The sequence below is a fragment of the Episyrphus balteatus genome, chromosome 2, assembly GCF_945859705.1.
Source record: "Episyrphus balteatus chromosome 2, idEpiBalt1.1, whole genome shotgun sequence".
In the NCBI taxonomy this organism is placed as follows: domain Eukaryota; kingdom Metazoa; phylum Arthropoda; class Insecta; order Diptera; family Syrphidae; genus Episyrphus; species Episyrphus balteatus.
In genome coordinates, this window is record NC_079135.1 from 121,305,678 (window position 1) to 121,325,096 (window position 19,419).

The following is a 19,419-nucleotide window of genomic DNA, read 5'->3' on the forward strand; positions in this document are numbered from 1 at the left end:
CACTGTATTTTTTTAAAAATTCTTTCAAAACAGCTTTGACAACTGACACAATATTTTTGTTGAGATTATTCCTTAGAATAATTTTTATTCGTCTCCGAAAGAAGCAGATAGTTTTATTCTTAGGAATAAGCTATATCTGCTTGTTGAAAAATTGAATTTTTCCCTATCCTTAGGAATAAGTACTAACTGACTGTTTAACTGACTATTGAAAAATTGGCCCTTAAAATAATTATTTCTTGTTTGAAATTTCAACAAAAAATAAAAATATAATTCCATTGAATAACATGAATTTTTCAAATTAATTTCTTATTCGAGTAAAATCATCAATTGTAGATAATATTTGGACTTTTGAAATTTGTCCATGTTAGTTCTTCGCAGTAAGAATCTTTATCGCTAGTTATTACACTGGTCAACAAGGTTTTTGCCAAAAGAACCACAATATACTTTTCTAGTAGTTTTTGGGGTGCTGAATCCGAATCTGAAGTCAGAAAAATTTGATTGGCCTTCGTTTTTGAAATATTACCGTTAGAAAATGTCAAAAAACATAATTTTGGCTGTTTTCGAGGTTATGTTTTTATGTGAAGTAATTAATTGTGAATAAATTTGTAACGGTACATATAAGAGCTAGTTTTATTCTTTCAAAAAATGTTTAAATCTTTCCGATATCTCTTTTATTGCCCGAGATATTTAAAATTTAAGTAGCGGTCTTTGAATCAGAAACAACACTGGCCAAACAAATTAAATTTTTTTTGCCACAAGAATCAAAATATACTTTTCTGAAGGTTTTTGGGTTGCTGAACTCGAATCCACAATCAGAAAAATTCTATTAGCCTTCGTTCTTAAAATATTACCGTTATAAAATGCAAAAAAGGGTTTTTTTTATAACGGTTATATTTCAAGAACGGAGACTAATAGAATTTTTCCGATTGCGGATTTGAGTTCAGCAACTCGAAAACCTTCAGAAAAGTATATTTTAGTTCTTGTGGAAAAAATTCTGTGACCAGTGACTTAAACTTTAAATTAAGTTTAGTTTCTCTTTGGCTTATTAAATGAAACTTAAGATATCTCGAGCAATAAAAGAGATATCGGGAAAATTTAAACAACTTTTGAAAGAAGAATATCTGTTCTTATAATAACCGTTACAATTTTGTTTATAATGAATTACCCCACATAAAAACAGAACCTCGAAAACAGCCAAAATTACGTTTTTTGACATTTTCTAACGGTAATATTTCAAAAACGAAGGCCAATCAAATTTTTCTGACTCCAGATTCGGATTCAGCACCCCAAAAACTACTAGAAAAGTATGTTTTGGTTCTTGTGGCAAAAAAAAAGTTAGATTTTGTTGACCAGTGTTATTATTCATCTTAAGCAAATACAAATTTTGCATTATAGAATTAAGTATTCATTTGCTTGGGATAAATAATATTTTATTTCATATTGAGGTTCTATTAATACTACCTGTTTAGACATAAGTTATGATTAGAAGAGCAGGATAAGACGTGACCTTAACAGATTTTAAGACGCAACTTTTAATATTATGGGAATTGTATTTGATTAAATTTAATTATTATGCATTCGAAATTTTGAAGAGCAAATTAATTTCAAAATTGAATATCCGGAGAACAAGTTTTTCTTACATATTTATAAATAAAATTTTTTTAAGAATCAAATCAAACTGTTATTGTTATAATTATGGATTACACAAAATGTGTTGTGAAATGAAATGCACTTGCGACGGGTTCATACGTATGAAAAAAAATTTTTAGAAAAATTTTAAAATCGTGAAAGCCGTTTAATTTTTTTTAACTTATGAAAAAGTTGGATGTTATTATTAAGAAAATATAAATCAACAATTATAAAAAATAAACACATTTTCAGAAAATTAATTTTTCCAAAAAAATTTTTCAAAAGTTATAAGTTTTTTGAAAAATTTGTTAAGTTTCAATATTAAAAAAAAAAATAAAACGACATGTTATACACATGCAACATGACATCCCATGAACGAGCAAGGAATAGTGACTAACAATTTTCAATCATTCTTGTCTGGGTTTAATTAATTTGCAAGAATTTAAGGGACCTAGGATAAACAGAGATGAAATAATCAAGACAATGATACTTTGTGAGGTTTTGCCAAAATATTTCAATTTTATGTAGGTCGTGGAGGCTGAGAATCGAACCCAGAACCAGCAATAGTCCATCGCACTAATCATCGCACCAAACTACAAAAAAGTTTTTTTCCAGGATTACCTACTTAAACACTTCTGTAAACAAAAATAAAAAACCGGTTCTATGGCAGGTACCGTTATTTTTATATTGTTCTATTTTCTATATTGTACAGTTAGTTTTGTTTCCAAAAATATGTAAATTTGTCCTCCAAGAGAATAATCTAAAACTATTAACTACCAAATCTTGACAAATGATCAAAATGAAAAAGAAAGGTGATTTTCTCAAAAATGCAATTTTATTAAAAAATACGTGTAGTGTCATACATAAAACCGTACCTGCCATAGAACGGTTTTTTGATTTCTCACTTACATTCCAAAAGTTCTCTGCTATACAATAAAAAATAAGTCTAATGGCATGTTTTTGCTTTATATAGAGTTATCAACCATTTTAAAGGTGTTTGCATTCTTTTAATACGTTTTAAAATAAAATTTAATGATCAAATTAAATAAGTACATAATTATTTTATTCAATAAAAATTTTAACATTTAAGTAAGTACCTGCAACCCGAAACCCTTTAATACGAGTAAACTACGCGTAAAGCGACCTTGCCGTGCGTTGAATCTCGCAGTTCTGACTTGTCAAGTAAATATTAAAAAGTTAAATTTACGCACTCGAGTGTCTTTCGTATAATATTGTCGAAAATGTAAAAACTGCATTTTGCATAATAGCTTGATAATGGTTCGCTTTATTTAAAATACAAAATAACATATTAGGGGCAAACTTGTAGAGTAAAAATAGTTGTTTTAATAAGGATTCAATCAAAGAAGCAGTACTTAAAGTTTCCTTAGGGAAATATTTTTAAATTAAAAGTTCTGAACCAATCATTTATTATATGTTTATAATTTTAAAATACATACTCAAGTGTTTATGTGTAAATTTAAAATTACTGTGCAATATAATAATCCTTAGTATTATTCACTTCAATAAAAGTTCCTGGAATTACCCTAAAAGTATGTCTGGTTAAAAGTAATTATTAAAGTTTATTGCACTTACGATAAAATTTTATTGCAGGAATATAATTTACAATTTCTGTTTCTAGAAAAATAAAATTAAATTTAATGTTTACATAAAAAAAATTTTTCAAAATCCATTAAAATGCGATAATATTTCCATTAATTGAACTAACTCACTTAAGCACCTACATTACTAACAATAAGTGAAAATAAAACCACACCGGCTCAAAAAGTTTATTCACTTTTCATTGAAGACATAAAATTTTGTCCATCCCAATTTTGGCATAGACATATTGACTATTATTGAAATTGATAAGTTCATTTGAATGCTAATTTTCATATTAAAATTTTGAATAACTACACTCAAGTCCAAAAAACATCTATCAAAGCCAATTATGTTATCCCGGAACGAGTTCAATGTACCTACTTTGAATTTCTAGTCTCCGTCTATCACGAATAAAAATTAATAAGAAAAAAAGTTTGAATTATGCAAAAGATCACCATAATAACGATCACACTTATTACTCAAATCAAATTTACTTTCTGCACAAAGAAAAAAAAAAAATATAAATAAAATCATAAAATAAAAAACTATCAACACTCTATATCAGGTTATAGAAATGGTGACGATGTAGTATGTTGATGAACAATGAATAAACAGAGGGAAATTTGATTTAAAAAATTGGTCAAAATCAGAAAATCAGTTTTGCAGTAAAAAAAATAAATAAATTAAAAACCAAACACTACATTTTCTGGCCTTACAATATTATAAAAATTTTTAAATTATAACACTGAATGAAATGTTTTAATATTTTAAGCATAAGTTTGAGAATACATAAATAATATTAAAATGTTAAAACTAACAAAATTAAAAAATTCAGCTACCTATTCGTAATCACTCAAGAACAAAAAAAAAAACCTAAAGTCTCCGGATCCTGCAGTGATGCCTTCACTTTACATCAAAGTAAAAAAAAGCACACAAAAAGTCTATCAAACATAATAAATACCTTCTGTACCTTGAACCTCAATAAAAACAAATAGATTTAAATTGAACAAAATGGCGAATTGCGGCATTGAAACAGCGTGTACTCAAAGAAGTTTCGTAATAAACTTTTTTTAAGGGTTAAAATTATGCTTTACAAAAATATGATGCATTTGAAGTATGTGGTTGATGTCAATGATTGTATTTCTGACTTCTAGTGATTCATGAAAGGTGTTAGACCGATTTGTATTGTATTGGTTTCTTTTTCTAAGTGTATTAGAGACTGTAAAGAGGAAAGTTTTCATCCTTTCCTGAGAAGTCAGAAATTCAGACAGTCGATAAATACAACAACAAATATATCATATTTTTGTATAAGCAATTTATAAAAAAGTTTATTAGGAAACTGCGCATATAAAAAATGAAAGCGGGTAAAAATTCTGACTTCAAAATTCTGATTTACAAAATTCTGCTTTTTTCAAAAAAATTCAAAATTCTGCTTTACAAAATTCTGCTTTTCAAAATTCTGCCAGCATTTTTTTAACAAAAAAATTCTGCTAATTCTGCCTTTTTTTCATAGCATATGCGTTTAATATACCAAAATACATCTCATTAATGTTTTCTTAGGTTAGTATTTTCTTAACTGCTTGCACATAATAACCATTATAATTAACTTTAAATAATTTTCAAACTGCTTAGAGTACTGACTTTCAAGATATTAACCATAAAAACCTTTTCTCAATATTATTAAATTTATTGATTTATCAAAAAATTTTGAACATTACAAAAAATTGACAAAGTAGAATTTTGAAAAGCAGAATTTTGAAAGCAGAATTTTGACAAAAGAATTTTGACCCCGGCAGAATTTTGACCCCAACCCATAAAAAAATTTCAGAATATTTTGAAAAAAAAAAAATTAAGTACAAATGCCAATAAAAAAGAATAGTCCGGTCAATTTAGACATCCGAGGTTACAATATGTAACACCAATTTTTGTATAAGAAGACTTACCGTTTTGCCGAAAATCGTGAAAAACCTGTTTTTGTGACCTTTGACCCCAAGTAAATATTTTTCCAGGTCTCGGATCGATTAGGACTTTTTTGATTTTATTTATGATGGTGTTTCTAACAATCCTACCAATTTTCAACTTGCTATGAATTTATGTAACCTCACCCCCTTATTTTAGTCTAATTTGACCGGACCAGAAATATTAAACAGCATATGAAAACAAAGTTTGGAAAAAATTCATCGATCAGTTTTCAAAAAATTGATTTTGCATAAAAAAAAAAATTGAAATTTGTCATCAAAAAAAGTAAAAATTATTTTTTTTTGAAAATGTTCTTTATTGTGAGGTAAGTCAAATGCTCATGTACTAAAAAATGTTCGTTCAAAATAATAACGTTCCACAAATTAGTTGGAACTTATTTGCCACAGTGCATGTAGTTTCTTTAATAAAAACCGTCAGAGCCGTTTTTGAGAAAAACAATCTTTCCATTTTGGTCGAATGGCATTTTGGTCGTATGACAAATACCGATAATTTGGTCCTACAAAATTTCAATTCCCTTTTAGGAAATCCCCAAAAACTCTTAACTACAAAGTTCGAAGGTAATCGTTTGGTTTAGGCTGCAGCTTGAGATAGAGGCAGACAGACACACACACAGACAAGTAGAGGCCCACTTTTTTGACATTCTCTATCATTTTATCTCGAGTCCGATTTTTTTAAACGAATCCTAAAACTAAAGACTGGACTTCAGCTTAAGTTGTAATTTACTTTAGTAATTTCCAATATTGAGTCGTTCTGATTGTTTTTTTTTTCGTATAACGTATATTTATCCCAATTAGATGAAAAAGTTCATAATTCGTCGCTCAATGCTGCATTGCAACATTGATCTCTGTGACAAAATGACTTTTGATCAACTTCAAACATAAAGAATTCCTATGTAATGTCAAATCAAGAAACTAAGTCTTAGGAGCACACAGTCCAATTCAAAGATTTGAAACAAATTTTTCTTACCACCTCAGTGCTTGTCCGACTTTTATAAAAGCTTGTAACACAAATACCAACAACAATGAACACAAAAAAAAAACTGTATATCTGTGTATCTGGGTCACAGATTATAATGATCATAGAGAGAAATACGTTACGCTTCTGAATATGGAAGATGCAAATGAAAAAAACAAATTGCAATCTGCAACATCACACAAAAGATAGGTACACAGAGAAACTGTGAACATACATAAAGTGCATCCATGGAACATAGAGAGAAAATGAAGAAATTATCGCTTCCTTGACTTTCATCTTTCCCTATCGCAAATGTATACTTAGTAAAGGTGCCAAAGTAGAAGATAGAGGAACCTAGAAAAGACCTTCAAAACAGATCGCAACACAGTTCTTTCATACGAATTCCCCTCTCTATCCCATTTCTGAGACTCTGAAAATCACCTCAGAAGATCTGCGATAAAAATTGGATTTGCATTTGAATAAATAAATCAGATATACTAACGCACACACACATTTTTTTTTTTTAAATAAGACGAAGAAAAAAATTAACAAAAAAACAGGCCAATGCGACAAGAAAACTGGAAAGCCGCAATGTGTGCCTGCCGGGCTTCATAAAAACCGCACCATAACCATATCGATGATCGGCTTTTACGACGATCCGAGCGCAAGCGCGAGTTCACTGATCTTTCGCACTGGGGGGAAGAATTATCGCATATACAAAATTATCTAACATTGATTTGCGGAACTATTAATTGAATTTGTTGGTATTCGATCGCAAAAGGTATGCGGTTTCCTCCCTCTGCGCCGATGCAACGATCGTAAACAGCGCCATCTTTGGAGTAATCAGATTTAAAAAAATGAAAAAACCACCGTCACCGTGCGTCGCCGCCACCGCTTTCAACTTTGGAGTGTCTTTGGTTTTATTTACCAAAAACGGTCCTTACAGATACTTTGTGTATATGTATTTGTGTATCTTTTCATTTGAAATGAGAAAGAAATGTGTTAATTATGTCACTAAAGCGATATAAATACTTTCACAATATTTTTTTTTTTATGCACCGGAAAAGCTCACAAGCTGCAGTAAGTAAGTAGTGCATGCGGCTGCCGCTGTTGCGTTGTTATGCATATACTCGATCGCATGTGTTATTTTTTTTTTATGGAGAATCTTGTTTGGATTGAGTGTTGTTCACTTGTTTGGTTGAGGCGCAGATACTTCTTCTTCTGCCGGGTACATTGACTTGCTTTTGTAAAGAAAAAAAAGAGTGTGTGTACACATGTACACGCGACTGAAGTTATACTTCTCATTCAGTATATATAAATGAATTTCATTTGATATTTTTAATTTCTATTATTAAGTTAATTAATCCACACTTCGTTTTTTACATTTTTATCAAGTAACAATAAATTAATTCTTTCATCCTCCTTGCGTCCATGTAGTTTTCAATTTAATCTGTGAAATTTACTCATGTTGTGCGGTTCAGAACGTACGGTATATGCTTAACGAAAGTAAACAAATTGCGCATAAAATATGCTATATGGTAATTTTATGAGGATTGTGTGTGCTTCAGCACTAGTAGTAGCAATATGCAACTTGCAGGGTTGCTACAAAGCTCAAAAGTGAGCTGAGCTCAGCTCGCAGCTCAGCTCAAATTTTGAGCTAGCTCACTTTTGAGCTAGCTCACTTTTGAGCTATGTACCATAGCTCAGCTCATTTGAGCTAAGCTGAAAGTGAGCTGAGCTGATGGTTGAGCTGAGCTGTTGGGTGAGCTGAGCTGTCTTTTTTTATCATAAAAAAAAAATTCCGGTACAATCCGGTTTTTCGATTTTTTTCAAAATTCCGAGAAAATCGGTTTTGAAAGTTGGGGTAAATTTTTTTTTTTCTAAAAATCCCCGAATCTTTAAACGCTCCTGGAAGCTACACCACTTTAGAGCAATTTTTGGGAGTGATGCCAAATGATAGCTTGTGTCATGGGCCTACGCTTTGCACATTGTCAGATTTTTAAAAAATCGCCTTCCATGTTAAACCGCCACATCATGCCTATTTTTTCAGAATCGTGCCTATTTTTTCTTTACTTTTAAGTTCTCCCGGTTTGAGAACGCGTGGACCTACAGGGATGGGATTTGTTTCCAAATGTATGTTAAAGTCCCCGCTACCTTTTGGCATCAAAAAATTTTATTTTCATTTTCTTCAAAATTCCGCGATATAGGCGTTGGAACGCTTTGATCTAGAGACAGGGGAGTGGTGCCATATGAAAGCTTATATTCTCAGCTACCCGATAGTGGTATAATCCGGTTTTTCGATTTTTTCAAAATTCCGAGAAAATCGCGTTTGAAAGTTGGGGTAAAATTTTTTTTTGAAAAATCCCCGAATCTTTGAACGCTCCTGGAAGCTAAACCGCTTGAGATCAATTTTTGGGAGTGATGCCAAATGATAGCTTGTGTCATGGGCCTGCGCTTTGCACATTGTCAGATTTTTAAAAAATCGCCTTCCATGTTAAACCACCACATCATGCCTATTTTTTCAGAATCGTGCCTATTTTTTTTTTACTTTTAAGTTTTCCCGGTTTGAGAACGCGTAGACCTACAGGAATGAGAGTTGTACCCAAATGTAGGTTAGAGTCCCCGCTACCTTTTGGCATCAAAAAATTTTTTTTTAATTTTTTTCAAAATTTTGAGATATAGGCGTTGGAAGTTGGGGCGCTCACTTTCAGCTCAGCTCAAATGAGCTAAGCTATGGTACCTAGCTCAAATTTGAGCTGAGCTGTGAGCTGAGCTGAAATGTGAGTTTTTTGCAACCCTGGCACCTTGCCACATGGAAATTACCACATGCAACTTGCCACATGTAACTTGCCACATGCAACTTGCCACACGCAACTTGCCACATGCAACTTGCCACACGCAACTTGCCACATACAACTTGCCACATGCAACTTGCCACACGCAACTTGCCACATACAACTTGCCACATGCAACTTGCCACATGAAACATGTAACTTGCAACGTGTTGTGTGTTTTATGTTTGCCGTACTGCGGCGTACTGCATTTTTAAATACTAAAGTACTGCCTACTCTAAAGGTGAAACGACAGCCCTGCTACCCAGGGCGATCGCGTCATAATCCCTTTGACATTCTTGTCAAAAAGTAAATTTTCATACCCACCCTCCCATAAGAAGTATAACTTCAATAATGTTTTTTTTTTCATTAAATTTTATAATTAGTTATTGAGCGCTTTGCAGTGACAGTCAATTGACAGTCAATAAACCTTCTTGTCCAATGCAACGGAAGAAGGAGTAGCTATATTATTTGTTTATGTATATTTTTTTTTATAATTGATGACCGTAAAGTTTGTTGAAGCGGTAAAATGTCGCTTCTTCTTGAATAGGTTTCTATTTGAATTTTGAACTTTAAGAATATATATTTTTATACCTATTGGGAATCACGCTGCAAATGGAAACAATAGATAATTATTTGTTGTTGTGGTTTTAGTTCTTTTCATATTTTTTTTTTTTATTTTATAACTAGCGTTTGTGCTACTTTTTTTTTATTTTGATTAGTTTTTGGTATTAGATGGCGTTATAGTGTTTAACGGTGGATTTTGAGATGATATTAAGCATTAAAGTGTGAAGATTTAAAAATGATGATGCTTTTATATTCATTTCAATAGCTTTCTCTTTTTTTTTTGATAATTTTTTTCCTATAGAAGACTTTTGTGTGCTGATTAAGTATAGGGAACTTGAAAGGCTTAAATAAAAACTAATAAATATATAAAATTCGCATTAACAACAACTAAAAGTGGAAGTAATTTCTAAAGGGCAAAATATTTTTTAGTTGTAATGGGTAAAATGTTAGTATTTGAATGACGAGGATTTTCTTATTGCTGTTGTAGTTCCTATTTTTTACGAAATCACTGCAATTTCAAGCTTTTGGTTAATATAGATTTAAGTAAAAACAAGAAACAAAAATTGTTTAATTAATCGATCGGACGTACAGACGAATCGGTAAGCAGATGAACAAACGCACAGACCGACAAACGACGGTAATACGAAAACATGTTGATTTGATAATAACCTAAACATTTTTTTTTATACAAGAAACTAAAGATCAATTACAAATGTTTTTAAAAAAATGTTACATATACGCCCTAGTGACCGCTTAAGGTTAAATTCTAAAGTATTGGTAAATCGTCACACTTTAATTCTGATATAAAAACTTACGTGATTCTAAGTGGAAAGTTTTGTCAAAATTTGAAAGCAGTTGGTAAGGAACTTTTTAGAATTAGCTATTAAAAGCAAATAAACATGAGATATACCAAAGACGTTGATTTCAACTTTTGAATTCTCGAAGAAGAAAAGAGATATTATAATGATTAAAACTGATTTCGAAAGATGAAATTCTTTTAGAATCCGTTACAAATTTAGTTAAAACAAATAACCAAACGTTAAGAAATAGCTTTGAAAACGGTTAAAAAAACGGCATTTTCGATTTTCCAACGAGAATATTTCAAAAACGTGATGTGATTGAATTTTTCTGACTTCAAATACAAGCTCAGGGCACCAAAATTAACTGGAATTCTTATTTAAAAGCCATTTACATGTAATTTCAATGTACTTTAAAATTTATGGTGACATTAAATACATTTTAAATATAATTTAAAAAGGCCCAAATGTTGGACTCCAATGAGTTTGAACCCGTTTTATCGAGTGTGTAAAACTTTTCATTTTCAAAAAAAATTAAATCATTAGAGTAAGTTCGGGTAATGTGGTATAGGTTGGTAAAGTGTTACACATTGTTTTCTAAGAAACTAAAGATATTAGAAGGACGTCTTTTGAAGCAATAGGTGACAATTTTTGTTTAACCAAAAATGCCCACTCAAAAACACAAAAATATTCCATACATTTCAAAAAATTGATAAATCTTTATAAAGATTTTTTCGGGAGCCTTACAAAATGCATTCCCAAGCGTTTAAAAAGCAATATTTACAAAAATGTAAATAGAACAGTTTGCTATTGATTTACGTGATTTTGATATGAGTTTAGTTCAAATCTAACTTTTAATATATTTTTTTTATTGTTTTGTACAATATCTCTGTTTCCGCTAATGTGGTATACTTACAATACTCTAATGAGGTATAGTAAACTCCTTCAGATTATGCCAAAATGAAATTAATATTTTATCTTAAATTTAACAAAACACAAGTTATTTTTAATCTTCCGATGTTTTTTATTTCATAACAAAAACAAATAAAAACATGTGTCTTGGTTATTTCAAAAAATTAAGACACTCATAAAATATATAATAATGTATAGGAAAAGAGTATACCACATTAGTAGACGTTTGTGTACCACATTACCCTCCACTTTCCAAATGTGTCATTTTCGAGGTCATTGCACTTTTTATTATAAAACTTTTTTTCTGAAACGAAAAACCACTGCAAAACATTCAAAACACGAAAATAATATACCATTGCACATCTTCACAAATTTTCGACCAGTTTGATATAATATTTTCCGAAATATATTCCAAAAAGAAACATTGTATACCACAACACCCGACTTTACTCCACACTTTGCTTTTTTGAGAATTTTATCAGATATAATAACTGTTTCTAGCAGAACTATAAGGAATCATTTTTATATTTCTGGCCTCCAGGGTTCCTAAGTGTTTAGGCTAATTAGTATGAATATTTTTTTGTATGGAATAAAATGTTCCACATACGCCCTAGTGACCACTTCAAGCTAAATTTTCAAAAAAAATTAAGGTGGCAAATTTTCTATTGGTGACCAAAAAATTAAGTTGATAGTTCACTAAAAACTAGGGAAAAAAGCGTCTTGAATTTTAAAAATAGACGAAACATAACCCGATTCAAAGGGTTTTTCGATCAAGGCATTTATTAAAGAAAATAAAAAATATTTATTTAAAAGCTCGAAAGCTTTTAAAAAAGAAATAATAACGAATTCTGAGATCGTATTTAATGTTGTTTTTACATTTCAAACCTTGTTACATTAAAATATTGATTTTTTTTTTTCAATAAAAAGCAACGTCTTATAATTTTGTAAATTATAATCTTTTCTCTAAATTATTTTTACAAAATTTACACCAACAAAATTTTTACTGTTTTATATAATTTTGGATAGCGAATTTTTATTTACTCTCCACTTCACTTTTCAGCAATGAAAGCTGTTCATTAAAAATTAACCTAACTTAAAGGTATACCAAAAATTTCTTGAAAATATTTTCAACTTCATTGTCAGAGAAAGAATTTAAAATTCAAAATGCAAATACTAAAATGTTTAGTTCCAGAACCATATACGTTCGATTCTTATCAAATTCTACTAAAAGCTTTCAAACAAAAAAGTGCTTTTAAACTCTTTTTTAATAAAATCTTTAATAAAGATAACCAGGATCCCAATTTCTATCTAGCTTACATGGAGTTGGTTTACCTAATTTTGACTCTCTGCCTAATTTTCAAAACTTACAAAGTGACATTGCGAAAGTTGTCATATAAACCACATTTTGAATGCCAACATATTTGAAATTCCTTTGTAATGAACAACAAACCACAATTAAAATGTATTCTCTTTACGTTTGACTGATGACTTTCAACAACAAATCCAAGCTCAAATATACAATAATAAAAATCTCTTTGTAAAAAGTAAAAGGTGCATACATACATCACATATGTTCACATATAAAACGAAACAATTTATTATTTATTTATTTTTGCTTCAAGATGAAAGCAAAATCCAATAGAGAAATGTTTTAATTCAAAAAAAATTACCACAATTTATTTAGGTCGCGTCATCTTGTATCTTTTAGCTTAAAAAATATTCTCCTTCAAGTGATATCATCCCATTTATAGCTACGGCGACGACGTCAACAATATTTACTTTGTTACCTGACTTCTATTTGACAAAAAAAAAAATTATAAAATAAACAAAAAATAAATAACAGAAAGATTCTTTCATAGGATTTTTTGTACTGCAAAAAAATAAATAAAAAAAATTTAAATCTTCCACATATACCGGTTTTGGTTAAAAATATCTAAGTTTATTTTTTCACTGTCTTGTGTCCACAAAACCCAACCTGAAGGTAGGTATTTCTTTTTTTTTTTTTTTTCATAAAATATTGTTCTTTACTCTCGCTTGTATATATATATTTTTTTCTAATCTTGTATAGTATAAGAAAAAAATTTAGAAAACCTAAATTTATGACTCACAAATTTTTAAGATAAACAAAAATATTTATCTCCACATCCTAACTGCTGTTTAAATACCAATAGTAACGAAAAAGACGAAGAAAAATAGAAACTTTAAATACAGCTTCCATGTGTGTTACCCAACAAATTGTCTATTTATGAATTCTTGTAAGCTCTCACTCTCTAAGCTTTAGGTTTTGTGATGTGGTATTGATCTTTAGCATATTGTTACCACTTGTAACATGTATCGAAACTCGGAGTCAAATAATTCTCATGAAAAAAAATCTATATTGTTTTCTTTATTTAAGAAGTTGTGAAACTAGAATTAATAAAAATGAATTACTGCTTTTAGAAATAACTGTTATCTTTAACTAAATGGTGACTAGGGGAGAGAACAATAACTTTTTTTTAATTAAACGGAAATCCACACGGAGAAAACATAACGCCAGGGATAACTTTACTTCTAGTATATTTAATCAGAATAAAGTTGAATATACCAGAAATAAAGTTAAATATACCAGAAGCATAGTCATCCCTGCCTTATTTTTTCTCTGTGCAGGCAACATTTATGTATTTTTGTATTTATCTCTTATTCAAACTTCCTTAAAAAAGTGGCTATCTCAAAAATAGTAAAATAAAGTATCCTAGCTCCTGCATTCAGGTGATAACTACCCCCTTCCCCCATTTTGTATGGATATTATTATATTATTTGTAAGATCCCTCAATGGTCAGTAAAAATCATTCACATAATACATCTTTCATTTTTAAATTTAGGGTTCACTGTGGCGTATACGTACTTAAAAAAAATAATATAATATTTACTTAAATTAATTAATAAAATTAAATCTTGTTTCAAACAACCAAATTTTACCATTTTGGTATTTGATATCCAATCGTTCTAAAAGAAATGACGCGACAACGTGGAGCTTTTCATATTTGTCTTAAAAGACATTTGACTTTCACCAAGGAAACTTTTCAGATGTTCCACAGGGCTGCATTTAAAAACCTATACTCTTTTCTTACTGTTGATTGATTCCATATTTACCTAAATTGAAATAAGTGGATTTTAGTTCTTTGATACGCTGTTATAGAAAAATGTCAAGTTTTGAAAACATGTAAAAGTAAAAAAGTAGGGAAAAAAAGATGTGGTGCTTTTTTAGAAAACCACAAAATTGATCAGTCTTCTAAATATCAATTGTTTACAGCTGCAGTTGACAAACGGATACGTTTTAAGCTATTAAGTACATTCCATTTTGCTGCCCAAAGATATTTATCATTTAGACTAATTAATATTGATGGGTCTATTCGAAGCCAAATTACTGTGTATACTGTATACTCCTAAATTGCTCTCGTTATTTTGTGATATTGAAATTATCTTATCAGCTGATTATAGCAGAAAACATAATGATTACATTTTATATTACTAAAAACATTCTCCCATTTTGAAGGGATTTTTGCGCTAATAAAAAAATGGTACAAAATTCATACCTCAAAATCTGGATGTAGAAAAAAATTGTTTTTGGGATTTTCAGCTTTGAAAAAAATTCTAGCCTCGTCAATTATCACACCATTTTAAATTTATAACTGTCAGTTTTGTACGAATAAAACGCTTTCAGAATGATTCCGGACGCTTCCGGACTGCCAATCGAAAACGCCATTATTTGGGAAAGAAGAAAAAATATGTCAAAAATTGTTGAGAAATTTTTTTGGAACTTGTCAACTCATTGAATGAAAATTTTAATTTTAAAATTTCTGTATTTCAGCATTGGGATGAAATCGTTTCAAAATTCATAAAAAAACTTTTTCATTGGATTCAAAATTTTCAAGAACAATTAAGTTCAATGATATGCATAAAATCGGAGTCAAAAATAAAGAAAACAAACCTGAAAACAATATTTTTGGAATAAACAAGTTTGTTTTTTTTGTTGACAATTAACAAGATGGCGGCTAAAAATCACCATATTACAAGGATACGCAAAACACATCAAATACAAAATATTAGCGTCAAACTAAAGGTATTTTCTTAAGAAGGAACGAACGAAAGGAACGAAGAAATTGGAAATGGTTTAGAATTTTCAAATGAAGTTTTTTGGGCGTGAATTTCTCAATTGTCAAAAAAGAATCAAAATTTGTGCATATTCTTTCTTAGTAAGAAAATAGTTTTAATTTGTTCCCCAAATTGGGTATTTTTTGTGTTTTTTTTTGTTTCATCCTTATTTTTACTTGCGATATAGGTACTATATATCAAGTTATGCATTCGTACAAAAAAAAAAGTTGAGATAACATTTTTCCATGACATTACGATGGTAGACAATGCCAAAAAAGTGGGTCCCGGAAGTCCGTCTGTCTGTCAGTCTGTCTGTCTGTCTGTCTGTATAAGGAGCTACAGCCTAAACGGATGAACCGATTAATGTCAAACTTGGTATGTAGCGTTATTTGGCGACTCTCCAGAGGGGTTTTTGGAATTAATTTTTTTGGACCAAAAATAACGGTACTTGTCATATACCGATTTTAGTAAAATTGAAATATCTCGAAAACGGCTCTAACGATTTTGTTTAAAAAATTCAAATGTTAGTTTTAAGCTAAGGTCTATCTTTCAATGAAAAAAATTTTTTTTGAGAATCATTATTAACGGTACCTGCCATAGAACCGTTTTTTTCAAATCCGATTATCTCCGAAACTGCTTATTCGATTTCAACGAAACTTTTTGTGAAGAAGCATTTATATAATTTAAATATAAGCCAGAAATAAAATTTTGAAAAAAAATAATTTTTGGATTTTTTAAAAAATTTTGAAAATTTTTTTTTTTTTAAATCAAATTTTCGAAAACGGGACATTGAATTTTTTTGAAATTTTGTTTTTAGTTGTTGATTAGTGATTTCTAAAGAATGGCATACCAATTTTATTTTAAAACTTTTTCTCCAAAAAATTATTTATAAAAAATTAGTTTTTTAAAAAACGGCTCTAACGATTTTGAAATTTTTTTTTTCTAAAAATGCATCTTAATATATCAATCAAAACTGCCTACTTGTTTTAATTTTTTTATTTATTTTTTTTTCCAAATTTCTATATAAAAAGTCTTAAAAATTTAAGCAACTTTAACTCTAAGAGCAAGTTCGTGCGACCCAGTCGTGCATTTTATTTTTTAATAGGTATGGTTTGTTTTGCCCTCCATTTTTATAATTGTGAACAAAAATATAAAAATTCATCTTTTCTTTATTCAGTTTAAAAGTACCTACATATTGTTTGATAACCCATTTTGCTATGTTTTTGTTGCTATTTTGTGTTTTTTTTTTTAATATCAATTATGGCCAAAAACTCAAAAGGTCTCATCATAAAATATATTTGTATAGGAATTAGTTTGACCTTTGGTCCTTTTTTTTGCTTAGATCTACCATACCAAATTGTCCTATTTCGCTAAAATATAAATCATAAAATCCAAGAAAAAAATCTTAGAAAAAGGCTTAAAAAAAAAAACAAATACCAAAGTGGTAACCGTGATCTTAAGACAAAGTTTATAGATTTTTCTATAACCAATCCCAATTCCATTCACAACAACCAGCCAGATAACTCCAACACACCCTCTTCTCCATCTGACTATCTGACACACTCTATAGGTACTCGTACACACTCCTATTCAAAAGTCAGGTGATAAATGTAACGAGTACGAGTATCTAAGACTCTGTGCTAAATGTGTGTATAACAGAAGAAGACTTGTTTGTTTACTCTCGTTGTATCTAACAGATTCTACAAAAGTATCTTTTCAAGGAATTTTCCACATCAAACTATTATTATTATTATTGTTGCCTTTTTTTCTTCAACTGGTTGTTGGTTAGCTTTTTCTGGGTAGGGGGATATCCTCTATCGCCATTTATTATACCTATAGGCAGTAGGCACTTTTGGAATTTTTACGTGACGTCAGCAAGAGTATCTATAAACTTTCAAGAGAATGAGAAATAAATACACAAAACTGGTACTCAAATACAACAACAATAAAGATACAATATCTAACTGCACCAAGAGAAGAAAGCTTTTATTTCATACCTCTTCTCGATCAAACCACAAGCTACGTAGCGATTGAAACGTGGTTAACATCAGTCGTACAGGTGGGCTTCTCGAAGACAGGTGAACAATCGGTGTGTTTATAACAATTTTTTTACTCTCTTGCATCCGCTATAGAAAGCTTCAAAGAAGAAGAAAAAAAAAAAAGAAAAACAAGAAGAAAAAAAAGTATCTACAAGTTAGTTCTGTGAATTGTTGTGGGCTGCCACAACTTCAGTTGGCCAAGGTTGTTAAAATAGCAGTCGACTTTTACCAGAAAAATACCACGCGCTAAAAACAAATTTATAAAAAAAAGAGAAGGTTTCTTCGGGCCCAGTTAAAAAAGTTGATAAAAAAAAAAACAGAGAAAGATAAAAATTTTCCTGTGAGACGTGGTCGCACCGGGCCACCACCGCCAAACATATACGATCTACACAAAATGATTTTTAATTGATTCTGTGGTCGCGTCCAGTGAAAGTTCCACATACAACCAATCCATCCATCGCTTCAACAGTCAGATCAATCGTTTTCTCGTTTCTCCTCCGGCAAATCGGTATTTTGTATTCCTCATCCGTAAAGAAGTGGCAAGGTGTCATATTGCTAAGATATACGATATAATACAAAAAAGATACGGGTACTATAAACGACCGACGACTGAAAGTGCAATTACCGCGTCTGTGTTTTGGTGATTTATCCATCGAAAGTCTCTCGCACCCAAAAGATACAAAATTTTTACCAATCAAAATTTATTATACCCCTTTTAGGTGTGCTCAAAAGTGTGAGAGCTAGAAAGAGCAATAAGAAAAGTGTTTTTTCTTTCTTTTTTTTTGTAATTATCGTAACTTATTCAAAAAAAAAACAAAGTTTTCCCTCGACTACGTGTTATTGCATTATTTTTACGCTGCTGCATCTATCCAACGATCCATCTATCTTCGCCAACTTATATAATCTTAATGCGCAGTCTTGCTAAGTCATTAGAATCAAAATAAAAAAAAAAGAAGTTGAAAAAAAGGCGTATAATGTGATTTTTGTTTAATGTTCATTTTTTTGTTGTGAGTTTGTTTAAATACTTGAAGTAGAGTATTTCTCTATTGTCTTATGCAAGCTTAGTGTACCTTTCTCATGCTTCACACCTGATTTACACTCACGCTCGATAGTGCACAATAAACTAGTGTTTGTTGAAGAAAAAAAAAAAAAAATAAGTAAATATCAAACCGTTATATACGGAGTGAAGTTCTTCGCAAGCGTAGCCGTTTGCATCGCAATATTGCAAATTAAGAAGAAACAAGAAGAAAAACAACAACAACAACACAAATATCCAGAATGAAGCCGACCAGTGGGAAGCCGCTGGTGACAATATGCACATATCAGGTGGGTACCGCAACCGACATATCCGACAACAAAGTCGTAGATTGGTAGAGTTTTTTCGGGAGGAAAATTATTCACATGAGATTTTACAAATATTTGTATGGTCTTAAAGAGACTTAAGCTAGAACTACATCGAAACACAAAGTCAAAAAAAGTATAAAAAGTAAATAAAAGTACAAAATAACAAAAATAATTTTATTGATGTGACATTTAAAAATTAATATTAGGTACATATTTGAAAAATTAGAGACTTTTTTGAACTTTTTTCACTACTTTGTGTTTCTATGTAGTTCAGGCTTTAGAGCCAAGAAAAGTAACAAAACAGTTAAGGCAAACTAAACTGTTGTTGCGAAAAGTGGACATTGCAATTGAATCGTCAGTTTTAAGAACAGAATAAGTCCACTTTTTTCCGAAAATTAATTTTTGTTGAAAATGACATAGACACTTCTTCTAAATCGAAACGAAACAAAATAAAATGCACGACTGGGTCGCACGAACTTGCTCTTAGAGTTAAAGTTGCTTAAATTTTTAAGACTTTTTATATAGAAATTTGAAAAAAAAAAATAAAATTCGTTTTTTAAAAAAATAAAATAAAACATGAAATCAAATTGCCCTCCAAAACAAGTATGCAGTTTTGATTGATATGTTAAGATG

General features: G+C 30.2%; 1 protein-coding gene across 1 annotated transcript in view; it reads left to right on the plus strand.

The window, feature by feature from the left end:
- Positions 1 to 19,419, plus strand: part of LOC129908499 (putative uncharacterized protein DDB_G0277255) — a 96,012-nt gene that overhangs the window by 59,740 nt on the left and 16,853 nt on the right. The gene's annotated exons all lie outside the window — the stretch shown is intronic.